This window comes from Schistocerca americana, chromosome 6, assembly GCF_021461395.2.
Source record: "Schistocerca americana isolate TAMUIC-IGC-003095 chromosome 6, iqSchAmer2.1, whole genome shotgun sequence".
Classification (NCBI taxonomy): Eukaryota; Metazoa; Arthropoda; class Insecta; order Orthoptera; family Acrididae; genus Schistocerca; species Schistocerca americana.
The window spans coordinates 297646365-297671825 of NC_060124.1; the positions used below are offsets into that span (position 1 = coordinate 297646365).

The 25461-nt window shown below is 41.4% G+C and overlaps 1 protein-coding gene across 1 annotated transcript in view; it reads right to left on the bottom strand.

The window, feature by feature from the left end:
• LOC124619877 (multidrug resistance-associated protein 1) overlaps positions 1 to 23954 on the bottom strand; it is a gene marked incomplete in the record, with an annotated part of 365477 nt that extends 341523 nt beyond the window's left edge. The window contains 1 exon segment of the mRNA XM_047146501.1: positions 23771 to 23954.
• Positions 23955 to 25461: the final 1507 nt, after the last annotated feature.

Below are 25461 nucleotides of genomic sequence, written 5' to 3' on the forward strand. Positions count from 1 at the left end.
TTGTGCTGCTAGTTAAGAAGCATTCAGCAATGATGCTATGATACCTTGTCTCTAATGGCATTTGAGGATCAAATAACGTTTTAAAAGGTAAGCCGATAGTACTTTTGTCGCAAAATGTGCGCGTTTGAAACGTGTGGATAGTACTGGATCCACTGCTCAGTCTTCTGAAAAAGCGATCCTAGTTATCGCTACTCATTGCAAAGGTTAAGGAAAGTCGTTTTGTCGGAGAAACACTTGTCAAACCAACCCTCCCTTTTTTTTAAGCACTGATATTGTTCTCGGGCCAGAAAGAAAACAAAAACTTTCACAGAACTGTTTTTTTTGCAAACTGTGAAACATGGGACTGACGATATGGCCTAAGACATAACAAATCCGGTCGTGCAGGCCGTGAAAGAATTTTTCGCAGTATAGTTAGACGAGAGTACAGCTCTCGTAAACTGTTACCAACTGTTAGTTTTCGTACGACACATAAAAAACCAAACAAAAACAAGATGCTATTTTCTACAGAGCTAACGACTACTTCAAAAGCAAGTCATACAATGACAGTGATGTCCAACTTCCTTAGCAAATAGGAGCTGTCGTAGCAAAATCAGCTCAGTGTATGCTCAGATGGTAACCCGTTAATGCTTGGATCTTGCTCACGATTCGTGCAAGAGAAAAGAATCCCAATGTAATTTCAATTCACTTTGTTATACACTGTCAAGTCTTGGCAGATTTGACACTTAAACGAACTCCACGTCGTCTGTAAGCTGGCTCCCACATGGAACTATGTTAGATTATTTGAACTTGAGAGATGAAGTGAATTGTGTGTGGAGCTCCGATTGGTTGGTTGGTTGGTTTAAAAGGCGGGGGGGGGGGGGGGGGGGGGGAGACCGAACTGCAGGGTCATCGGTCCGTTGTTCCCAGTGTAGAACATTTGCCCCAGGGGAAAGAAGAAAACGAAGCAGACGTACGGCACAACAGGAGAAAGTAAGAACCAAAAGAACGACAGAAGAACAAACACTACGATGGACAAAACAGGGCAAGAAAACCACAGAGAGACGCAAGAAACAGGGAGAAGACATTAAAAACAAGGAAGCAGATTACAGTGGCTGACTGACCACGAGAATAAAAAGGAAAAGCCAGTCACTCAGCAACACATTAAAACCTCCACCCTGAAAGCACTAGGATGGATCTCACAGAAGAACAAAGGACACGCGCTAAAATTGAGATCAAATCATAAAACCCACCCTCACGAATAAAACGTAAATCTAAGTCAGCTGATGAGGCGTTGTCAGATAACATTAGCGGCAAAGAGTCCAGTAACCCAAGATTTCGTCGCTGGGCTGTCAAAGTGGGACAGTGCACCAGGATATGGGCCACTGTCAACTGGGCGCCGTACCAACACTCAGGCGGGCCTCCACGGCGCAGAAGATAACCGTGGGTCGCCCAAGCGTGGCCAATGCGGAGCCGGCAGAGGACAACTGATTACCCGCGAGTGGCCCGCATGGAAGACTTCCACGCATTCGTAGTCTCCATAATGAAACGCAGTATGTTGAGTGTACTGTTATGCCATTCCGTCTCCCAAAGCCGAAAAACCCTACGGCGTACATCAGAACTCAGATCTGGTTCATCTCCAGAAGCGGTTTCCGTGTAGCCTGTTTGGCCAGTCTGTCCGCAAATTCGTTGCCTGGGTTGCCGACGTGTCCTGGGGTCCACACAAACACCACTGAACGACGGGATCGGTCCAGGGCATAGTTGGAATCCTGGATGGACGCTACCAAATGATGGCGAGGGTAGCATTGGTCGATAGCTTGTAGGCTGCTCAAGCAGTCAGTACAAAGGAGAAACGATTCCCCAGGGCATGAACTGATATACTTAAGTGCACGAGAGATGGCTCCCAGCTCTGCAGTGAATCGGGAAAGAAATGCTGTTCAAAATGGCCTCTTTGGACGTAGGCGAAGCCAACATGATCATTAGCCATCGGTGGAAACCACTTCAGAGCCCCAGAATACGTCAAGAATCGAGAGGAAGTGACAGCGGGGAGCGGCAGGAGCAAATGAGTCCTTAGGGTCATGCGAAAGGTCCAGACGACTCTGCTGCCTAAGTGTACACCATGGAGGTGTATGCGGACGAACCTGGACAGTAGGTGGTAAAGGGAAGGACAGACTAAGTGGGCTAAAGATCTCAATGAACGATGGACACGATGCACTATGTAAACCGTCCTTCCCCAATTGGCTCGCTCTTCGGGAAAATTCTGAAAAATGGAGGTCAAATCCTACAGGGGACCATCACATGAAGGCCGAAAGGTGAGAGTCTCCTTTCTATTCTAACCCCCAGGCCTGCAGGGGGACTGGGAAGATGGATAACTCATTATTTTGGGTAATATGTCTGAAAGCTTATCCCAGCACAACAAAGCAAAGCAAGCACTGCAACTGTACTTAATTTTTTCAAGCACTTATTTGTGCTAAAGGACGTTTTCATCAGCTGTAGCCTTGAAAAACAGAAAATATAGAACCAAACTCAATACTGCTAGTGATCTACACTGCGCATTTTCTTCTACTTAACGAAGATTTGAAACCTTCGCAGAAATATGCAAGCTCATCCTTCACACTGATTTGTTTATTACCAAACGTGTGTGCAAATCGTATACATTTACCATAAAATATTTACATTATGAATTCTATGAACTATTTTGCTGGTATTACCGTTGGCCACGCGAATAATTACGATAAGCCGTACGTAGTTCGAAGCAGGTTGTGTGAGCATACTTTGTTTCAGACTGCTCGCAGCCTGACCGATCTGTCAGCTGTCGCGATTTCTCTTCTAAGAATTGTGATGTATTCCAACAGAGTATTTTCACAATACTTTCTACAAATAGGCGCCGCATTTGAAACAGGCCGTGTCTGATCAGTAGAGCCCAAATTTCCACGCAACTGCGTGTATTGACCAATCTAGCGAATAAATGCTCGTGTCCACGAATTTTTGTAAACATCTTGTACTTAGAAATTTATAAGCGATACAAGTAATTTTCCTAGCCTAAATGGAGATGTTGCAGTAACTTGCATAAGCATAATAGGTTCTCTTTTCTCATGTGAATTATCACAAAACTGATTATGTAAAATTTATGGTAATGTTGAACTAGTCATTTTAAAACTGAAAAATTGACAGTTTTTGGATGGTTCAAAAAATGGTTCAAATGCCTCTGAGCACTATGCGACTTAACTTCTGAGGTTATCAGTCGCCTAGGACTTAGAACTAATTAAACCTAACTAGCCTAAGGACATCACACACATCCATGCCCGAGGCAGGATTCGAACCTGCGACCGGAGCGGTCGCTCGCCTCCGGACTGTAGCGCCTAGAACCGCACGGCCACTCCGGCCGACTGTTTTTGGAGGGCTTTGTGTCATACATTTGTGTGTAAATATAACACAATGGGCCAAAACTGTTAAGATGTTAGTCTTTCGTTGTCGCCCAAATAGAAAGTGGCCGAGGGAAGTACAAAATACACATTTTTAGTTGTGCTTCCCGTGGCATGTCAGAACAAGTCTGGGCATTTCGTATGGGTGAACCTCTTTTTCCCCATTGGCGTCATAGTCCGAATCTTACCGTTGCGACACTAAAGATGCGAGGAAAGTGGCGGTGTGTCATGGTGTAGTGTCTGGCGTTGAAAGTTTACGTGACGAAACGAGCAATTATTAGTAATAGTAAATTTATTTATATAAAATTATCTGACGCCACCTCAAATCTGTATAATCCGCAATGTCTCATCTATGTTTCTTCAGTGTGAAATTTGTACTATTGCAGCTTTTTTGTACGATGAGCGCGAACTCTTCGGTTGGCAGCTCCAAAACAGACAGACAATCCCCTCTCACATCACTGCAGTGACAACGGTATTCTCTCTCTCTCTTGCACCTGCACGCCTTCTTTGAGATAAAACATTAACTTCCCAAAATGTTCGTACTGTAACAAATACTCTACCGCTCATAATCCAATGAACGCGTGAAAATCGGTATAAATTTGTGCAGAACTGAAGTGTACTCATCGCACTCACCAGTATTGCAACATGAGATCTTGTCCGAAAATGAAGTGAGGAAATTGTTAAGAACTGACGGTGTTATGGTAGTTGTACGCCCAATTTTATTTAGCGGTTACCTCAAAAGCGTACGTGATGCAGGGGGAGTGTTCAGCCGCCGCGTTATAAGTGAGCGGGGGAATGTTGACTTTGTTCCACATCTGTGCTGCCAAACCACAGGTGTGTGCACTTCCCACGGAATGGAACTGGTGTACGTTGGCCAACGTTTTGGGTAGAAGCATGCGCCAACGTGTAGTAAATACAAAACTGAATTTTGATGCTGAGTTGTTTTTGTTATTTTTGCTTCATTGTGCAATTTTGATCTTGTGGCAGTTGATGAATGCACGCGTGTTTAAGTTATTATAGTGCAGGGAAATTAGGGCTCTAATAATCAGTCTTCACGAATCCATATTACTTCCATGCTGTATTTGCACCATACTGGTGAACGGTACAATGTGCACGCATCAGCTCTACGTTGGCAGTGCCGCGAGAGAAAGTAATGTGTGTTTCCCCTTTCACGAACCCCATCTCCTCAACAAGTCCTTACTAGTTTCCCTTTCAGCTCTCCCCCCCCCCCCCCCCCCCCCCCCCCTCCTCAAGACAATGAGCTAATCTGTCGCATTTTCAGGTGCTTGCTGTAGGTATCACATTAACGGTAGGGCCGTCCAACCAGCTAGGAATTTCGACGATCTAAGGCGCGTAATGGGGGGCAATTTGGCACGACATCCAACAACTATCGATCAAAGCGAAGCCGAATAACTGCTTGCGTAAGGCCCAGAGGGCACCCAACGCGTTGTTGATTTGCTCAATTCTCGAAGCTCTTTCTCTTGAATAAATCCTCCGATTGTTCTGAACTCTTAAACCTTTGTTTGACCATACATGTACATCATATCTACCGATCTCCCTGCCTTTCGTGTCGTTCCTTCGTGGAATGTCATTTGTCTTAAGAGTACATGTAGTTTACAACAAGGAAGCCGTCCCACTTCTTTTGTTCATCGTTAAGAATAAACCTGATGTAAAAAAAAAAATAAACCACACAAACGCGATGACCAGTCAGTAGCCGTAGCACACGTACACTTGATGGTGGTACGCTCTTGGAAGTAGGTCCTACTTGTATTTAAGATATCTTACTACTATGTTACTGAAAATAATTTTTTATGTTCTAATGTATTAATAGCCATCGACGTTTTCTACGTCATACACTGACAATGTAGTTTTTATTTAAAAACCGTGTACAATCTCAGTTTCTGTACTGTTGTGAGGATTGTCGTGCTGTTAATGCGTAGTGTGAAACTGGACGATGATGCTTCCCGCTCCGTATTGAATTATGTGCTTGGAACACCATAGAAAAGTAGCGAGAAACAGATTGTTCCGAGTGGTTATAACACGTGTTCATACCCGTCGCCGACGATACGGCAGATTGTAGAAACGACACCTGAATTTACTGATATTTCTGTGTCACATGAAGCGAATGCGCGGAAAGAAAACCAGGATACCGGCAACTTGTCCACTCCAGCCAAGACGCAGGAACGTCAGCCGTGTGTCTTACAAAAGTGTGACGATTTTTTGAACAGTGTTATGCGGTTTCTTCAGAAACGAGGTAAATGACGATGACTTGCCCAGTTTTAAAAGGGACGAAATTTTACACACTAATGTGGCCAAGATAGACACAAAGCCCAAGCCTACTACAGTAGTACATGTCTATATGCCAACCAGCTCTGCAGCCGATGAAGAAATTTATGAAATGTATGATGAGATAAAAGAAATTATTCAGGTAGTGAAGGGAGACGAAAATTTAATAGTCATGGGTGACTGGAATTCGACAGTAGGAAAAGGGAGAGAAGGAAACATAGTGGGTGAATATGGATTGGGGGATAGAAATGAAAGAGGAAGCCGTCTGGTAGAATTTTGCACAGAGCATAACTTAATTATAGCTAACACTTGGTTCAAGAATCATAAATGAAGGTTGTATACATGGAAGAACCCTGGAGATACTAAAAGATATCAGATAGATTATATAATGGTAAGAGAGATTTAGGAACCAGGTTTCAAATTGTAAGACATTTCCAGGGGCAGATGTGGACTTTGACCACAATCTATTGGTTTTGAACTGTAGATTAAACTGAAGAAACTGCAAAAAGGTGGGAATTTAAGGAGATGGGACCTGGATGAACTGAAATAACAAGAGGTTGTACAGAGTTTCAGGGAGAGCATAAGGGAACAATTGACAGGAATGGGGAAAAGAAATACAGTAGAAGAAGAGAAGAATGGGTAGCTTTGAGGGATGAAGTAGTGAAGGCAGCAGAGGATCAAATAGGTAAAAAGACGAGGGCTAGAAGAAACCCTTGGATAACAGAAGAAATATTGAATTTAATTGATGAAAGGAGAAAATACAAAAATGCAGAAAATGAAGCAGGCAAAAAGGAATACAAACGTCTCAAAAATAAGATCGACAGGAAGCGCAAAATGGCTAAGCAGGCATGGCTAGAGGACAAATGTAAGGATGTAGAGGCTTATCTCACTAGGGGTAAGATAGATACTGCCTACAGGAAAGTTGAAGATACCTTTGGAGAAAAGAGAACCACTTGCATGAATAAGAAGAGCTCAGATGGAAACCCAGTTCTAAGCAAAGAAGGGAAAGCAGAAAGGTGGAAGGAATATATAGAGGGTCTATACAGGGGTGATGTACTTGAGGACAATATTATGGAAATGGAAGAGGATGTAGATGAAGATGAAATGGGAGATATAATACAGCGTGAAGAGTTTGACAGAGCAATGAAAGACCTGGGTCGAAACAAGGCCCCGGGAGTAGGCAACATTCCATTAGAACTACTGACAGCTTTGGGAGAGCCAGTCCTGGCAAAACTCTACCATCTGGCGAGCAAGATGTATGAGACAGGCGAAATACCCTCAGACTTCAAGAAGAATATAATAATTCCAATCCCAAAGAAAGCAGGTGTTGTCAGATGTGAAAATTACTGAACTATCAGTTTAATAAGTCACAGCTGCAAAATATTAAAGCAAATTCTTTACAGACGAATGGAAAAACTTTCAGAAGCCGACCTCGGGGAAGATCAGTTTGGATTCCGCAGAAATGTTCGAACACGTGAGGCAATACTGACCCTACGACTTATCTTAGAAAATAGATTAAGGAAAGGCAAACCTACGTTTCTAGCCTTTGTAGACTTAGAGAAAGCTTTTGACAATGTTGACTGGAATACTCTCTTTCAAATTCTAAAGGTGGCAGGGGTAAAATACAGGCAGCGAAAAGCTATTTACAACTTGTACAGAAACCAGATGGCAGTTACAGTCGAGGGGCACGAAGGGCAAGCAGTGGTTGGGAAGGGAGTGAGACAGGGTTGTAGCCTCTCCCCGATGTTATTCAATCTGTGTATTGAGCAAGGAGTAAAGGAAACTAAAGAAAAATTCGGAGTAGGTAATAAAATCTATGGAAAAGAAATAAAAACTTTGAGGTTTGCCGATGACATTGTAATTCTGTCAGAGACAGCAAAGGACTTGGAAGAGCAGTTGAACGGAATGGATAGTGTCTTGAGAGGAGGACATAAGATGAATATCAACACAAGCAAAACGAGGATAATGGAATGCAGTCGAATTAAGTCGGGTGATGCTGAGGGAATTAGATTAGGAAATGAGACACTTAAAGTAGTAAAGGAGTTTTGCTATTTGGGAAGCAAAGTAACTGATGATGGTCGAAGCAGAGAGGATATAAAATGTAGACTGGCAATGGCAAAGAAAGCATTTCTGAAGGAGAAAAATTTGTTAACATCGAGTATAGATTTAAATGTCAGGAAGTCATTTCTGAAAGTATTCGTTGAAGTGTAGCAATGTATGGAAGTAAAACGTGGACTATAAATAGTTTAGACAAGAAGAGAATAGAAGGTTTCGAAATGTGGTGCTACCGAAGAATGCTGAAGATTAGATGGGTAGATCACATAACTAATGAGGAGGTATTGAGTAGAATTGAGGAGGCGAGGAGTTTGTGGCACAACTTGACCAGAAGAAGGGATCGGTTGGTAAGACATGTTCTGAGACATCGGGGGATCACCGATTTAGTATTGGAGGGCAGCGTCGAGGGTAAAAATCGTAGAGGGAGACCAAGAGATGAATACACTAAGCAGATTCAGAAGGATGTATGCTGCAGTAGGTACTGGGAGATGATGAAGCTTGCACAGTATAGAGTAGTATGGGGAGCTGCATCAAAGCAGTCTCAGGACTGAAGACCACATTAACAACATGGATGACAGTGGTTTCCAGTTTGAAAAAAGGAAAGGAAGGAGTATAGTAGCAGACAAATTATAGTTCTTTGTGGAGGAGAGGTTGTCTTCGTCAGATTCGCGAATTTAGACGTGAGGAATGTAATATTAATTACGTTGATGACACTTGGGTTAATGCGGGACATATCACACTGAAAGGAATGACAACCGTTACTGATTAAGAGGCAAGCTTCTGTTGCACGTCTGTGACAGGGATAAAAATGCGACAGGAAAAGGAAAGAGGTTAATTATTGTGCATATAGGTAGATAATTGTGGTTTTGCAGAAGTGGTGATTTAATTTTGAATCTAACGAAACAGGAGATTATCACGAAGAAATGAATGAAGTGTTGAAGTGGTTTAGAAATGTTCTGCCCAAATTGGAGCCCTCTAGCATTACTGTTATAGACAATGCATATCACTGCGTGAAACTTGGGCGTAGGCCGCAAACATCTTGGAAAAAGCAAGACATTGTATCCATTGTAGGCCAATACAGTGTTGTTGAAGCTGTTAAGCCTGCACGTCACATTGCCGTTACGTTACCAACGTGCTACTACAATCTAAACCCAATATAACTGATATGGAGCCAGGTTTAGGGATTTGTCGCGAGAAATAACATGACATTTGAGCTGCCAGACGTACTGAGACTAACGTTTTGTCACATAATACAGCCGAACGACAGCGGGATGCAAAACCGCACGCCATAAAAGAAAAAATGTGGCGCTTCGATGGTTTCGTGGATTCTGTTGTTGATTACCTCTTTATTAATGCAGCAGATGGCAGTTCCACTTCTAAAATGTATTCATCGGATTCTGATATGGGACAGTTCAGAGATTACCAGACGACTAACTATACCGTGAAATTACTGCAGTTCTCTTACGTTACAAACAGCTTACGGCCTTACGGAGAAAGAGTATCCTTTGGTTTATTTGAGAATTTTCATCACTCTTGTATTTAATTACGACAGTATGTTAGCTAAGAACAAGAGTGTATGTTTTCCTTCTAGCTTTAAATTCTTTCAGTCCATGAACAGAGGCTTACGCTATTCTCGGGACCGATGTGAGAAAAACAGACATTTTCACAACCACATATTTTGCTATGGTTCCCCAACTGTTTCCGTTAAGCAATAACAATCTGTTACCCTAGAAACGGTGACAAATTTCGTTTCAGCACATTCAACGTAAGCCTTTCGCTGAAATTTCAGAGCATGGGGCTGGCTGATGGGATCTGTTCACAGGTGGGACTCTGCGGTTCGAACCGCATTATGGCAGTTTTGCAGTGTTTTGTTTCATTCTGATTAAAAATTAGGAGATGTTCACAGCTATATTGCTTCTCTGCAGGTCTCCTACGTTTAACTGCAACTTATCAGGTCACTGCATGTTACTTGTACTAGTCGGTCAGGCCAGTGCTGTCTTAAGTTGAAAGCGCCTGTAAAGCTGTTGTCCCATACTATAGCTGAGTCGATGTACTTTTAACGCACAGCATAAGACGTATATTTATCATCGTATTTGACTGTACTCTAGTCAGCTTTGCTTCCGCTCCTCGTGAAGCGAAATCCAACCGTGTCCAGCAAACACGGAAGACTACAAAGTGCAAGGTTTACAACAGATTAATTCGTACGATGAACGCAGTACAGCAACAGTACGTAGATCACTGAAGCAGCAGCGTCCCGGGTGACCAGAAAAATGCAGATGTCATTTCGGTGTGCTGGAGGGCACGTCAACAAAACTAGAGATCGGTGTCAAGTCTATGTTGCGGAATACTGTAACAATGGGGCTAATAAATGGTCACGTTTCTGTAGTGAAACATTACTTCCTATAATATCTAAAGTACTCGTCACAAATATTGTTGTAACGGTTCGGGGTTACAAGCAAATCTACTGAAACCCGCTCTCCCTCCGCAACAAGTCTACGAAATACATGGAAATTAGTTGTACCCAAACCACACAGTGGGTCGTAGATATAGAAAATGCCTCGGCACGTTAGACAATGAACGGAAAAAAGTGCAGAAGAGTGACGTAAGCGAACCACAGAACTCTTCCAGTCTCACCGACGTCCATCTGTGGTAGAATCGTAGAACATACTTCGAGGTTGGACGGTGAGGTATCTCTAACAGCTGGTCCTCCACGCCAACCAGCATGGATCCAAAAGCATCAATATGCCAATCCCTACTCGCCCTTTCTTCACAGGACATTCTGCAAACCAAGAGTCATGGAAGGGTCAAGGAGATCCAGTGGCTGCAGTATTTCTTGACAGCCAAGAGCTTTAGACTTGGTACCACGCCAACGTTGATTAACCGATGTACGATGTTGTATGGGTAACGGGGTGGCGGAAGGAAGGGCATCTGGCCAGCTCTTAAGACGTCAAACGGGCAGACTTTGAGCAGGAGGGGCACCATAGGACTTTCATTTCCACTGTTCGTCCTACAAATAAATTCATGAAACTTTGTCATCAGGACCAGAAAGGATTCAAGATTGACACTCACAGCAGTGGAAGATCAAAAACTTTTTTACATCCGAAATTTCATCGTTTTTCACTTACTATTGGTTGCATTTGTTGTTATAGGTACACTTTTTCGTAAGTAAACGATTCTTCGATGAATTTTGCACAGCATACAAACCATTCTTACAGGTGTATGAAACTAAGAGTTTTCGAAATCTATTAAACACTGTGGTCAAAATTGAGATAATTAACTGTAAAATTTGAGTTTTTTCTAAACATGAAGTTTAAAATGTAACAGCTTGTCCACTTTTTCATAAATTAAATAAATTCTAGAGTCTCGCACACACCTAAGTATGGTTTGTATGCTGTGCAAAATTCATCGAAGAATCTTTCTTACTTGTGAAAAGTGTACCTATAGCAACAAATGCAGAAAACAGTAAGTGAAAAAATGATAAATTTCACATGTAAAAAAATATTTTGTTATGCTGTGAGTATCAATCATCCTAGTCATGCTAACAAAGTTTTCTGAATTTATTTGTAAGAGTCTTGACAGTGGAAATTAAAATGTCCTGTGGTGCCTCTCCTGCTCAAAGTCGGACCCCCCTTAAAATCAACCACGTCAAATCCATTTATAATCATGCAATCAGGCCGACCCTGCGCACATGAGAGAAAGGCAAAAGAAAAAAGTTTTTGTTGACTGGCAAAATGCAATCAGTCCACAAAGCAGACTGCTTACAACTCACTAGTGCTGTCCATCGTAGAATACTGCTTAAGTGTGAGAGACCCAATCCAAAGACGCCGAGCAATGTATAGAACGTACTGAGAAGGGCGGGAAAATTGGTCACAGGTTTTACTAGCGGGAGAGCATCATTCGAATGTTGAAACACGTGAACTTGTTGAGGCTTGAACACAGAAGCAAATTATCCGGCGAAAACCGAATTACAAACTTTCAAGAATGAGCATTTAATCGAGAGACTAGTAACGTTAAGCTGCTTACGTATAGCTCCCGTAATAGCCATTAAGACAAGACAACTACATCACGCAAAGAGGCACTTACGAAGTCTTTATTTCCGCGTTCCATACGCCGAAAGAAACCCATCTTGTAGCAAAATACTAAGTGCTATGCCACGCCATTCACTGTCGTTTGCCGAGACTGTGTGATGTACTATAGATCGATATGATTATCTTGTACCTTCTACGGTATCAACGTTCCTTGCAGCAAACACGCCAGCTCGCCTTCGAACAATGGTTCCTAACAAGGAGGTTATTGTCCATGAGGTGTAAAATAGAATTTCCCATGAGGTAAAAGCAAAAGTGTACTACTGTATTTCAGTCATGAAACTAAGTTATTTTTAATAGAGCCTTATAATGATCACTATTCCGTACGAATGTAGTGCTGATTATGCTAGTATTTGTTTTCAAATACTGGCATTAACGTGTGAGTGCGGTGGGGGTTAGTTTGGGTAACATCGTTCTGACATTTTACAAATGCTACACTTATACTTTCTACTTTGTGCCATGCGTCTATAAATATCTTTTGCGAGTGCGTTGTCTAAGTGGTACATAGTTGCCACAATTTATCTGCACAGACATTTTAATCTGGTTGATTTTAAATGGGCAGTAGGGCGTGGATGAAACAAATGTCATTAGAGAGAGAAGTTTTTGTTTTGTTAAAGTTTGCTACCCTCAGTGTGGATAGCTGACTTTTGGGGAGTCATAGGTAGCGCTTATGATGCACTGAATTGCGCCATCAGCCCGTAAGAAAATGATCGTTACAAATAAACAGTTCATTTCTTTTGTCTGGACATCTAAAAAACTAAATGTGATTTATGTTTCGTCGTTTTAAAAATGAAATAACGTTGGTGGTCGGGATACGGCGGGGTGGGGTTACTTTACTAGCTAACATCTCGTTTGCTACACTCAACGATAATGTTCTCGTACCCCCATGAACCATGGACCTTGCCGTTGGTGGGGAGGCTTACGTGACTCAGCGATACAGATGGCCGTACCGTAGGTGCTACCACAATGGAGGGGTATCTGTAGAGAGGCCAGACAAACGTGTGGTTCCTGAAGACGGGCAGCAGCCTTTTCAGTACTTGCAGGGGCAACAGTCTGGATGATTGACTGATCTGGCCTTGCAACACTAACCAAAACGGCCTTGCTGTGCTGGTACTGCGAACGGCTGAAAAAATAGCAAAGGGAAACTACAGCCGTAATTTTTCCCGAGGGCATGCAGCTTTACTGTATGATTCAATGATTGATGGCGTCCTCTTGGGTAAAATATTCCGGAGGTGAAATAGTCACCCATTAGGATGTCCGGGCGGGGACTACTCAAGAGGATGTCGTTATCAGGAGAAAGAAAACTGGCGTTCTACGGATCGGAGCGTGGAATGTCAGATCCCTTAATCGGGCAGGTAGGTTAGAAAATTTAAAAAGGAAAATGGATAGGTTGAAGTTAGATATAGTGGGAATTAGTGAAGTTCGGTGGCAGGAGGAACAAGACTTTTGGTCAGGTGAATGCAGGGTTATAAACACAAAATCAAATAGGGGTAATGCAGGAGTAGATTTAATAATGAATAAAAAAAATTGGAGCGCGGGTAAGCTACCACAAACAGCATAGTGAAAGTATTATCGTGGCCAAGATAGACACGAAGCCCATGCCTACTACAGTAATACAAGTTTATATGCCAACTAGCTCTGCAGCCGATGAAGAAATTGATGAAATGTATGATGAGATAAAATAAATTATTCAGGTAGTGAAGGGAGACGAAAATTTAATAGTCATGGGTGACTGGAACTCGACAGTAGGAAAAGGGAGAGAAGGAAATATAGTGGGTAAATATGGATTGGGGGACAGAAATGAAAGAGAAAGCCGTCTGGTAGAATTTTTCACAGAGCATAACTTAATTATAGCTAACACTTGGTTCAAGAATCATAAATGAAGGTTGTATACATGGAAGAATCCTGGAGATGCTAGAAGGTATCAGATAGATTATATAATGGTAAGACAGAGATTTAGGAACCAGGTTTTAAATTTTAAGACATTTCCAGGGGCAGATGTGGATTCTGACCACAATCTATTGGTTATGAACTGTAGATTAAAACTGAAGAAACTGCAAAAAGGTGGGAAGTTAAGGACATGGGACCTGGATAAACTGACTAAACCAGAGGTTGTACAGAGTTTCAGGGAGAGCATAAGGGAACAATTGACAAGAATGGGGGAAAGAAATACAGTAGAAGAAGAATGGGTAGCTTTGAGGGATGAAGTAGTGAAGGCCGCAGAGGATCAAGTAGGTAAAAAGACGAGGACTAGTAGAAATCCTTGGGTAACAGAAGAAATATTGAATTTAATTGATGAAAGGAGGAAATATAAAAATGCAGAAAATGAAGCAGGCAAAAAGGAATACAAACGTCTCAAAAATGAGATCGACAGGAAGTGCAAAATGGCTAAGCAGGCATGGCTAGAGGACAAATGTAAGGATGTAGAGGTTTATCTCACTAGGGGTAAGATAGATACTGCCTACAGGAAAATTAAAGACACCTTTGGAGAAAAGAGAGCCACTTGTATGAATATCAAGAGCTCAGATGGAGACCCAGTTCTAAGCAAAGAAGGGAAAGCAGAAAAGTGGTAGGAGTATATAGAGGGTCTATACAAGGGCGATGTACTTGAGGACAATATTATGGAAATGGAAGAGGATGTAGAAGAAGACGAAATAGGAGATACGATACTGCGTGAAGAGTTTGACAGAGCATTGAAAGACCCGAGTCGAAACAAGGCCCCGGGAGTAGACAACATTCCATGAGAACTACTGACAGCTTTGGGAGAGCCAGTCCTGGCAAAACTCTACCATCTGGTGAGCAAGATGTATGAGACAGGCGAAATACCCTCCGACTTCAAGAAGAATATAATAATTCCAATCCCAAAGAAAGCAGGCGTTGACAGATGCGAAAGTTCGGAACTATAAGTTTAATAAGTCACAGCTGCAAAATACGAACGCGAATTCTTTACAGACGAATGGAAAAACTGGTAGAAGCCGACCTCGGCGAAGATCAGTTTGGATTCCGCAGAAATGTTGGAACACGTGAGGCAATACTGACCCTACGACTTATCTCAGAAAATAGAGTAAGGAAAGGCAAACCTACGTTTCTAGCATTTGTAGACTTAGAGAAAGCTTTTGACAATGTTGACTGGAATACTCTCTTTCAAATTCTAAAGGTGGCAGGGGTAAAATACAGGCAGCGAAAAGCTATTTACAATTTGTACAGAACCAGATGGCAGTTACAGTCGAGGGGCACGAAGGGCAAGCAGTGGTTGGGAAGGGAGTGAGACAGGGTTGTAGCCTCTCCCCGATGTTATTCAATCTGTATATTGAGCAAGGAGTAAAGGAAACTAAAGAAAAATTCGGAGTAGGTAATAAAATCTATGGAGAAGAAATAAAAACTTTGAGGTTCGCCGATGACATTGTAATTCTGTCAGAGACTGCAAAGGACTTGGAAGACCAGTTGAACGGAATGGATAGTGTCTTGAGAGGAGGACATAAGATGAATATCAACACAAGCAAAACGAGGATAATGGAATGCAGTCGAATTAAGTCGGGTGATGCTGAGGGAATTAGATTAGGAAATGAGACACTTAAAGTAGTAAAGGAGTTTTGCTATTTGGGAAGCAAAATAACTGATGATGGTCGAAGTAGAGAGGATATAAAATGTAGACTGGCAATGGCAAAGAAAGCATTTCTGAAGAAGAAAAATTTGTTAACATCGAGTATAGATTTAAGTGTCAGGAAGTCGTTTCTGAAAGTATTTGTATGGAGTGTAGCCATGTACGGAAGTGAAACGGACGATAAATAGTTTGGACAAGAAGAGAATAGAAGCTTTCGAAATGTGGTGCTACAGAACAATGCAGAAGATTAGATGGGTAGATCACATATCTAATGAGAAGGTATTGAATAGAATTGGGGAGAAGTAGTTTGTGGCACAACTCGACAAGAAGAAGGGACCGGTTGGTAGGACATGTTCTGAGACATCGAGGGATCACCAATTTAGTATTGGAGGGCAGCGTCGAGGGCAAAAATCGTAGAGGGAGACCAAGAGATGAATACACTAAGCAGATTCAGAAGGATGTAGGTTGCAGCAAGTACTGGGGGATGATGAAGCTTGCACAGGATAGAGTAGCATGGAGAGCTGCATCAAACCAGTCTCAGGACTGAAGACAACAACAACAACAACAAAGAAGTTAGGAACCACTGTGTGGATGTTAACTTAAATCGTCTTCATGTATTAACATGTTTTATAAAGATCCCAACTGAAACAATTACGTACAAGTTTCACATGGAAAGGAAACCGTGAGAAACCACGTGCAGTGTATCACAGCAAACAACGGCTACCTCACATTACTGGGGTACTGGGGTTGTGTTCAGATTTCCCGCTCCGGCAAAGCCACCTGCTATGACGACACTGGGGAGAACCTGCAGCATACCTGACGCCGCCATCTGAAATCTCAACATACACTTTTGCCTTTTCTGCAACACAAGACCTAACCGAATTATTAAAACTATATCAAAAATATAATCCTACGATCCATCAGCACACATTTAGAACTGCATTCCTTTACCTACTATTCTTGGCAACAGACAGCGTGGTTGAAATGTGCGTTTGGGTAATATCAACAAAGTGTCACAATCGAAGACACACATACTTATGAGTGAAACTGTTCGATACTCTTGAAAGCAATTTTTATGCCAACGGTTTGCACTTTGTTGTTAAAGTAGGAAACTTAACGCAATGGTTAAAATGAACATGTATGGCCAGAGATGGGCATAGTGTGCAGGGGAAACAGCGACTAATTTTATCAGGACAGCCACAAGTCTCAATTAGTATGTTTTATTTTCACAGTTTCGACTATAATTTTAGAAGAGCGGCGTCATTAAAACTGCAGTTTACATTGTCAGCAATGTAATCAGCCAACTACTGTATTTTAACCCTTTCCAGCCCAGTGATGCCATATGGCATCATATTTAACTTTTTCCCAAGGCCAAACTATTTGTCCAAAGATTATAAACAAGTGTGCGGGGCTTTCTAAAGTTCATTGTTCTTAGGTTGGCTACCGTGAATTCGCTAAAACAGATAGCACCAAGCTACAATGCCTCGACAAAGTATTGTTGCATGGTGTCTACGGTACAGTGCACCCAGCTGGACTTTCAAAATATTATATCAAGGTAAAGGAAGCAAACTAATATAAAAGTTGCACTAATAAATTGTTGAAAGTGTAAATTAACTAGTAAACACTTTGAAAATAATGCTAGTTACGGAAATTTTTTGCTTGGAAGTCACAAACGCGTGTGATTCCATTTGGCATCATTGAGCATTTGTTATGTTACCAAATGTAGTACATGCAAAAACTTCGACAAAAGTTTACCATAATGTGTAACTAATATTTTCAAGTTTCTTTTGAAGCTTTATTATACTAACTAATGATATGTTAAAATTTTTATTGATATAATTTACCAGTTTTTTTGCTGCTTTAGTAAAGAATTCCTGGTTTGTTTACCAGATGATTCGCAATCATAAATCATTATCAGAAGAAGAAATATTGCTGCTTCTCGAAGGTCATTTTCCTGATTTGGACCTTGATATGTCTGATGTGGAGGAAGAGATTGAAACTGCTCAGCAGCAGGACCCTACTACACTGGATATACAGTTTCTTCAAGGAATGGACCTTGATATGGTTGAAATTCTGGACCCTCAAGCCAATGATGATGATTATGTTCACTTAGCTTCAAGATTACTTGCTGAACCAAACCTTGCACCAAGTCATTCAGCTCAGAAAATTCAGTGTGATACACACTGGGATCTTCGGTGGAGAATGAAGGACATTGAAGAAGTGGACACATCATGTAATGCAGTTTTTTCTGACCCTCCAAGAGATGAACTGACACCTTTGCAGTATTTCAGAACGATGTGTAGTGATGACATTATCCAGAACCTAGTCGAGCAATCTAATCTATACTGCACACAGAAAACAGGTGCATCTTTGGATACAAATGTTCGTGAAATAGAAAAGTATATAGGGATAAACAGGTGTTGTGAAAACGCCTAGTTACAGAATGTACTGGGCAGAGGCTACAAGATTTTCTCCAATAGCTGACTCAACGCCTAGAAATAGGTTTCATAAGCTAAGAAATTATTTACATGTGAATGACAACACTAAAATGAAACAAAGAGAGGACCCTGATTATGACAGGCTGTTCGAGGTGAGACTATTTGTTGACAAAATCAAACAAGGTTTTTCAATTATTGAACCTGAGGAATATCATTCAGTGGATGAATTAACCATTCCTTTCAAAGGTCATTCATCCCTGAAACAGTATGTAAAAAGCAAACCACACAAGTGGGGTATAAAAGTTTTTGCCCGTGCTGGTTCTAGTGGAATTGTGTACGATTTTGAAATATACCGAGGGAAAGGAACTGTACATAATGATACTGGTCTTGGTATAAGTGGTGATACTGTAATAAGGCTTGTGGAAGGACTGCCAAAATATAAAAATTTTGAAGTGTTTACAGACAATTGGCTCACCTCTTACAATCTTATTTCTGCCCTGAAAAACTATGGCATTTTGGCTGTCGGAACTGTTAGACCCGCAAGACTTAAAGGCTGCAATCTAAAAGCAGACAGTGAGCTGAAAAAGCAGGGATGAGGATCATACGATTATCGAACTGAAACAGAAAGGAACATCTTAGCGCTGAAGTTGTATGATAACAAGTCTGTCGTTCTTGCATCATATACAAACGAGTAAGTCCAGTAGAACCAGTGAAACGTTGGTCGGTGGGAGAACGAAAATATATTGATGTTCCAAGTCCAGACATTGTTAGAGAATATAACCGTTCGATGGGAGGAGTTGATCTGCACGACATGCTGGTTGCTTTGTATAGGAGTAATATTGATGTGAAAAGATTTTATCTAAGGATCGTATTCCACCTCCTTGACATGTGTGTTGTGAATGCGTGGCTCCTATACCGCCGACAGTACAGACAAAGATAAATTACCAAACATGTCTCTGTTGATTTTTCGGTCTGATGTAGCTCATGGGCTGCTAAAAGCAGGAGACATTTTGGTAAAAAGACGAGGACGGCCATCAGATGACAGTCCATCGCCTACAGTTGTGAAGAAACGAGCCCCATTGGTTCCCAGCCCAGTTGATGACGTAAGGTATGACAACATTGGACACTGGCCACAGCATGTAGAAAACAAACAGATGTAAATTGTGCATTACAGCATATTCTCGAACGAAATGCATCAAATGTAATAAACCTCTTTGCTTTACCAAAGACAGGAACTGTTTCTTAAATTTTCATGTGAAGTAACAATCATGCTGTAAAAACCACAAAATTGTCCTGAAATGCAAGTTGCATTATTGTATGTACTAATTTTTGTTTAATAAACTGCATCAAATTGTGTAATTAAAATATTCAAGTTCCATTATCAAGCACTGTGACATCCCAACCACCTGATTGAAGGAAACAAATCCTGCCCAATTATGCCATATGGAGTCATCCCAAATTTCCCTCCAAAAACGAAAAAATAAAATTTCTTATAAATATATATTATTCCAATCATTGTGTAGGGAAATACGCGAAAAATTATTTTTTCCCACAAGTAAATAAAAGTTGGGCTGCAAAGGGTTAAACTAACTTCTGCGTTCGTGCACGATATTTTTATTACTCATAAAACACTGCAAATGATATTTTAAATATTTTAGCTTATCTGCATCCGCAAAATTCCGATAATTCGAACAAACACTGTGCAACTGCCATTTACCTAAAAATGGTTCATTACGAAATGTGACTACTGCAAATTAAAAACACACTACAATCTTTTCCAACATATAGAAAAAAAATTATTAACCTATATTTAATTCCAAACCACCCACGATGTTTCAAATGAATAAAATTAACTCAAATAAACACGCACGGTTACTAGTATTTGCTATAATGCATTTCTGATACCTTCAATAGCTAAAGCAACTAAGGATACTACAGCGATACAAAGGAAACTTTACGTTCATTACTGTTAGCTGTTACACTTCGGCAAATACTCGGTATGAAGTAAAAGATCTCTCTCTTGTTAACAGTAAAACGAACTCAATGATGCCTTAAGTAGGAAGGATATAAAATGAAGATTGGCAGTAGAACGAAAACGTTTCTGAAAGAAACCTTAACATCGAATATAAATCTTACGTAATCTTTTCTGAAGGTATCTAGAGAGCAGCCTTCTACGAAAAAGAAACGCGCACGATAAGCTGTTGAGACAAGATTGTAACAGCTACCCAGATGTGCTGCTAAAGATGAATCCTGAAGATTAGATGGTTAGCTAAACAGAACTGAACCGAATGGGAGAAAAATTTATGGGACAACTTGACTAAAGGAAGGGATCGGTTGTGGGGGAGATCAGGAGGGATGATGGATTCATCAATTTGATAATGGAGGGAAGTAAGGAGGTTGAAACGGACGTACAAGAAGTGCATGCTGTAACATTGGAAGGGGAGCTAGAATTCAAGAACGACTTGTCAATGACGCAAATGCCCTGACAGTGAGACGTGGTGTTGAAGCCATACAACCTGAACTACGGAGTAATTGAAGAAAGTCATTTGACCGGGTGAACTGTTTCACACTGTTTTCGACTTCAGACCCAGTTTACGTCCAAGGGTGAAACATGGAGGTGGTTCGGTGGTGATTTGTACAGCCATGTCGTGATACTCCACGGGTTACCGCCAAGGATTATGTCACCACTTTGGTTGATAAAGTCCGTCCCATGGTACCATGTATGTTCCCCTATGGTGTTCAAGGGCGACACGGCACCTGATCACATCGCTCGCATCGTTCAAGCAACGGTTTTGTGACACGAAGATGAATTGTCGCTTCTCTCCTGGCCACCACAATCGCCAGATCTCAATATTATTGACCCTCTGTGGTCTGCTTCGGAGAGAAGGATGCGTGATCGCTAACCACCTCCAGTAGCCACACTCTTGCAGGGAGAATATGATTCCCTTGAAAACCATACAAGACCTATATTTATCCATTCCGAGAAGACTGGAAGCTGTTTCGAGTGTCAGCGGATTTGCTACATCGTATTATGCATGATCACCTGTTTCTGTGTTTCCATATTTTGTTTTATCGTCTGTAGGTTGCAGTAGTTACGCAGAGACAAAGACACTTTCTTACACAGGGTAGACTAGCTTGGAAGAGCGCCGTCAAACCAGTCATCGGGCTGAAGAGCGCAACATTCATGGGGAGGACGGGGTTGTGAATAGAGACGTAGGAAGACGAAATATGCCCCTTGTGAACACCAGCAGTAAAGTTCGAAACTGACCTACCGAGCTGTAGTGCGCCTAAATGTCCAGGTAATTGACAGAATATAATGATCCACACTGCCACAAAAAAGCTTTTATGCTAAAAATACGAAATGTATAAGGTTTACAATACCGTCTGACGTAACAAGCCATATATTTTGAACACAATCTATTACGGTTAATTTGAAACATTCCTACTAAGTATATAGCTTCATCACAACTAGCAACAAACTAATTGAGATCTATAACATCACTGTCCAAAAATTTGGAAATTACGTTTCGCGCACCTGACTGAAAAACTGGTAACAGCATCAAACCTAGAAAATAAATTTGCACGGTATAGAACAGAAATGCTCACGCACCGTTTTCAGTATTTCACTTACACTACAGCTATGCGAGCTTGTAAATTGGAGGAATCTTCTTTTTCTTGACGTTTCCACCTACAATCGGCAAAGCCTGTCTGATGTTTGACAAGTAAAGCATCTTCATAACTTCCAGCGGTTTGCAACGAGCGCCTCATTCTGGCTGCAATTGTTTTCTACAGTTGGTCCGGATGCAAACCCTTTCTACGAAGGCTAAACCTCACGAACGCAACTGAAAAATATCCCGAAGTAAACTAAGCTTGTAATTTCTTGCTACTTTCGACTCAGATCTCAAGTTACTGGATTCACCGAATGTTAGCAGAAAATTTTGGAAATTACTGTGTCCAAAAATATAAATGCTTTCGGCAAAATGTTTGGAAGGCTCATTATCCTTCACCCTCAGCATCTGCGCCCGATTATAAAGACCTGAGCACGTGAAACTTATGGCCTCTATGAATCCCCACGTTATAAATGTATGAAAGAATCAAAGGCAAAAGTTAAAAAAAACCTAGTACGGCGATAGTCCCATCTCCAAGTTACACCTACACATTTTTGCAAACCTCGTCATTTGCGAAACAGACAGGAAATTTTAACAAAGCTTCAGTGAAGAAACAGCTCCGTTAACAGTTTAACGCTACCTGCGCTAACGGTTTCTATTTCAGTGTGCAAAATCTCTCAATGATCAGAGCAGACAGTCGACTGCATCAGGCAGAGCACAAAGCTATATATTTATTGTTTTGTTACGCTCTTCAAAAATAAACAATGAAGTCAAGTATTTCCTTAGTATTTCGAGGTTTACTGCTGTGATCCCTTTATGCTGAAATTAAATTACAAACAAAAGCGGTCTCAGAATGCGCTGTATGACTATAGCAGTTGTTGACAATTTAAATTGTGAGCTGCTGCGTAAGAGCCCACTTACAGACCACCATAATTTGTACGAAAGACTACTTTTCATTACGGGCTTTATCGCGGGAGACAGATTCCGCTACAAATCTTAGCTCACAGGGCGCTTGTCAAGTCTACCCCCGAAGAAGGTGTAACTTAAGTTCTAAATGAATGGAAGGCGAAATGTGGTCAGACTCAGGAACAACTTCATTTGTGGTTGCTTTTTTCACGGGCATTACCGCGCTGCAAATGTACGAATGTAAAAGCGCAATGCACCATGTGAAAGATGAAAATTACGAGGTCTTTAGCTTCTACGAGCAAATATATCTTCCTACTTTCCCTTCCAATCAAGCAGCACATACGTGACTTGTAAATTATGGCTGTAATATCCTAATTATAACTAATTTGACGTGGAAACGTACTTGCGCTGACAACGCAATGCATGATTAAAAGCGACAAACTGCAATACTTCATCAAACCAAGAAAATCCTATGGACACTTTTTGCGGTTTGCATGAGAAATTTATGTCTACCTCCAATAGCGGACTATCTGCTTTTGTTAAAACTAGTCACCCTTCCTTTCAAAGCGTTTCGTTGTCTTTTCAACAAGTATCGATTTAAAACTTATTTCTGGCTGGAATCAATTTCACGCAGAAAAGTTTCCTAAGGTTGTGCAAGCCGTTGAGAGCAACGTACCCACAAAACTGTTCCTAACGTCTCATATGCTGATTCTTTCAGAATAGCAGCGTGTGCACATACTACACAGAGTGCAGCAATCTTAGCGCAAATATTAGTTCGCGCGACGGTGTTCAATAACATTAGGTCTCACCGGAATAATGTTACATTCACGTCAAACATAGGAAGCATGTAACAAAATTTAATGATCTAAAAGTAGCGCTAGCCTGATTACTACAGCCACGTGGTGACGTTGCCTTTATGCTAACAAGAATGATAATTTTAAGACAGTTTAGCTTTAATTTTTACACTATTTTGTGATCTACAACAATAAGCAGCCGGGTCTGTGTTCTGCTTTTTTTTTCTCCCAAACTTGGGAAACCCGTGGCGTGGACACGTGTTGCGGCGACCAAAAAAGCAACTTTATTTAGAACCTGTTTCGCAGAGAGCTGCTGAGCCATCGACCCCGATCTAGGCCACGGGGTTACCGGCTGTCTTAAGTTGCTACGCCCTGTGCTTTTTGTGCTTGCGCCCAACTGACCGTTTCGTAATGCCACAGCCGGTGCAAATACCGGCTAGCGCGCGTACATCGGGAAATTCGCTTAGCACCAATAGTGGTACGTTCTTTGATGGCCTGAAAAACGAATTTTATAGCTTAGGTGAATTTATAGAGTGAAACAACGTTACCCGAAAGGCAAACACATATATTTCAGAAACGGGCTGCGTACTTACCTGCGCCAAAACTCTGTTACAAAAATCGCAGCGATGAAGAGTCGATCCCGTGACACGGCCACTACTAGCACAGACACACTCACTCACGTACTGGCGCAAATCGCCCGCAGACCAACTCTGCACACCACCACCACCACGAGACCACACAACGATCTGACTGCGTTCACGCCAACACGAACCTACAAGAGACTGACTCCGAGTGATGCGAGGAGCCGGTGGCGGTAGTGCGCATGCGCGCCAGTCTGTCGAACAATGCGCATGCGCGATGGCGGCGACGCTGTTTACGTTAAGATGTCGGCGCAGTGCGGTTTGTCCGTTCGACCGAGAAGCTGCAGTAAGCCGTATCCGAGCGTCTGATACATTACAGCTGTCTTGTCAGACGAATCGTTAGGTTTTTTTCTGAGCGTCTAAAATGTGAGAGGAGAAAATATCAGTATGTTCAGGTGCCCTGATATACAAGTGAAACGAAATACGACGTTTGGCTTGTGTTTCAGTTATGAATTGATGTTCTGTTTCCTGGCGAATCCAACAAATTTTCAGGAGAGACAACTCAGCCGAAAGAGCAATAACCATTAAAGTTTATTCCACTTCAAACATAAAGTTGCTGATCCAGACTTAAAAGGGTATATTTTGTGCTGTTTTATACGTACCTTTTACCAGGCCGATAGTGAGGACAGGCTACAAAAACCATGTGTTAGCGGTGAATACTTGGGTTGTAAAACCAGACTTAAGTGAGTCAACATTTTTAATATCTTTTAAAGTGTATCATCTACTCAGTTCCAAATATCCTAAACAATACAGTAGCATGTTACAGATAATCCAGGTCAACTAGCGAGGAAGACTCCATTCGTTCATATCATAAAAAACCAATAAGCATTCTTATCATGAACTTATAACAGGAAGAGAGCCGTTACAGAACTGTTCGGATATGTTAAATTTCCAGTATTAGTTTACACCTGGATAGCACAATCTTCCGTTTTGTGCGTTTAAAACAGCTAAGACAAGCTGATTCTTTACTTTCGTAATTCATGTACCTGCAAATTGTGTCTAAATTAGGATATGCGCATAAGTTACAAAATCCGTGGAAATTATCGAAGGAAAAATTAATGCATGTGTCTGAGCTCCGTTAGATGAAATCGTTTATGAAGCCATCTCCGTGATCTCGGGGTTTAGCGTTGCGGTTGCTAGTGATATAGTTCGGATAACCCAGTAGCGGTGGAAACATTTGAAACGGTGCATTCAGTCTCACGAAACCAAATGCTGTTTTAATATAGTAGATAGCGATGCTAACACTGAAATCGTGACAGTGTTGTCAAATCGAAATGCTTTCAAGCGTCTGAGGAGCCACGCGACGTTTCATTTATGCGTTAGCAAGTCTGTCACAGAGAAACTCAATTATAACCTTCATGCAGGGTAATAACTTAATTTTTTAAATTTCTGTTATATGCTCGCTCGAATGCCTTTCTACTGACGTAATTTGGTTTCTAACGAAAGTTATGTATCGTTATACTGATGTCAGTGACGAGGAGTATTGTCACATTTCTGGATATCCGTTGCTCAAATTTACAACCACTCTGGATAAAATTATTTCCAGTTTTTGTAAATCGTGTCAGGCAATTACCATGATGATCGACTAGATGTAATCGTTGTCATTTCTCTCCATTATCACGATGCATAGCAGATCATGCCGA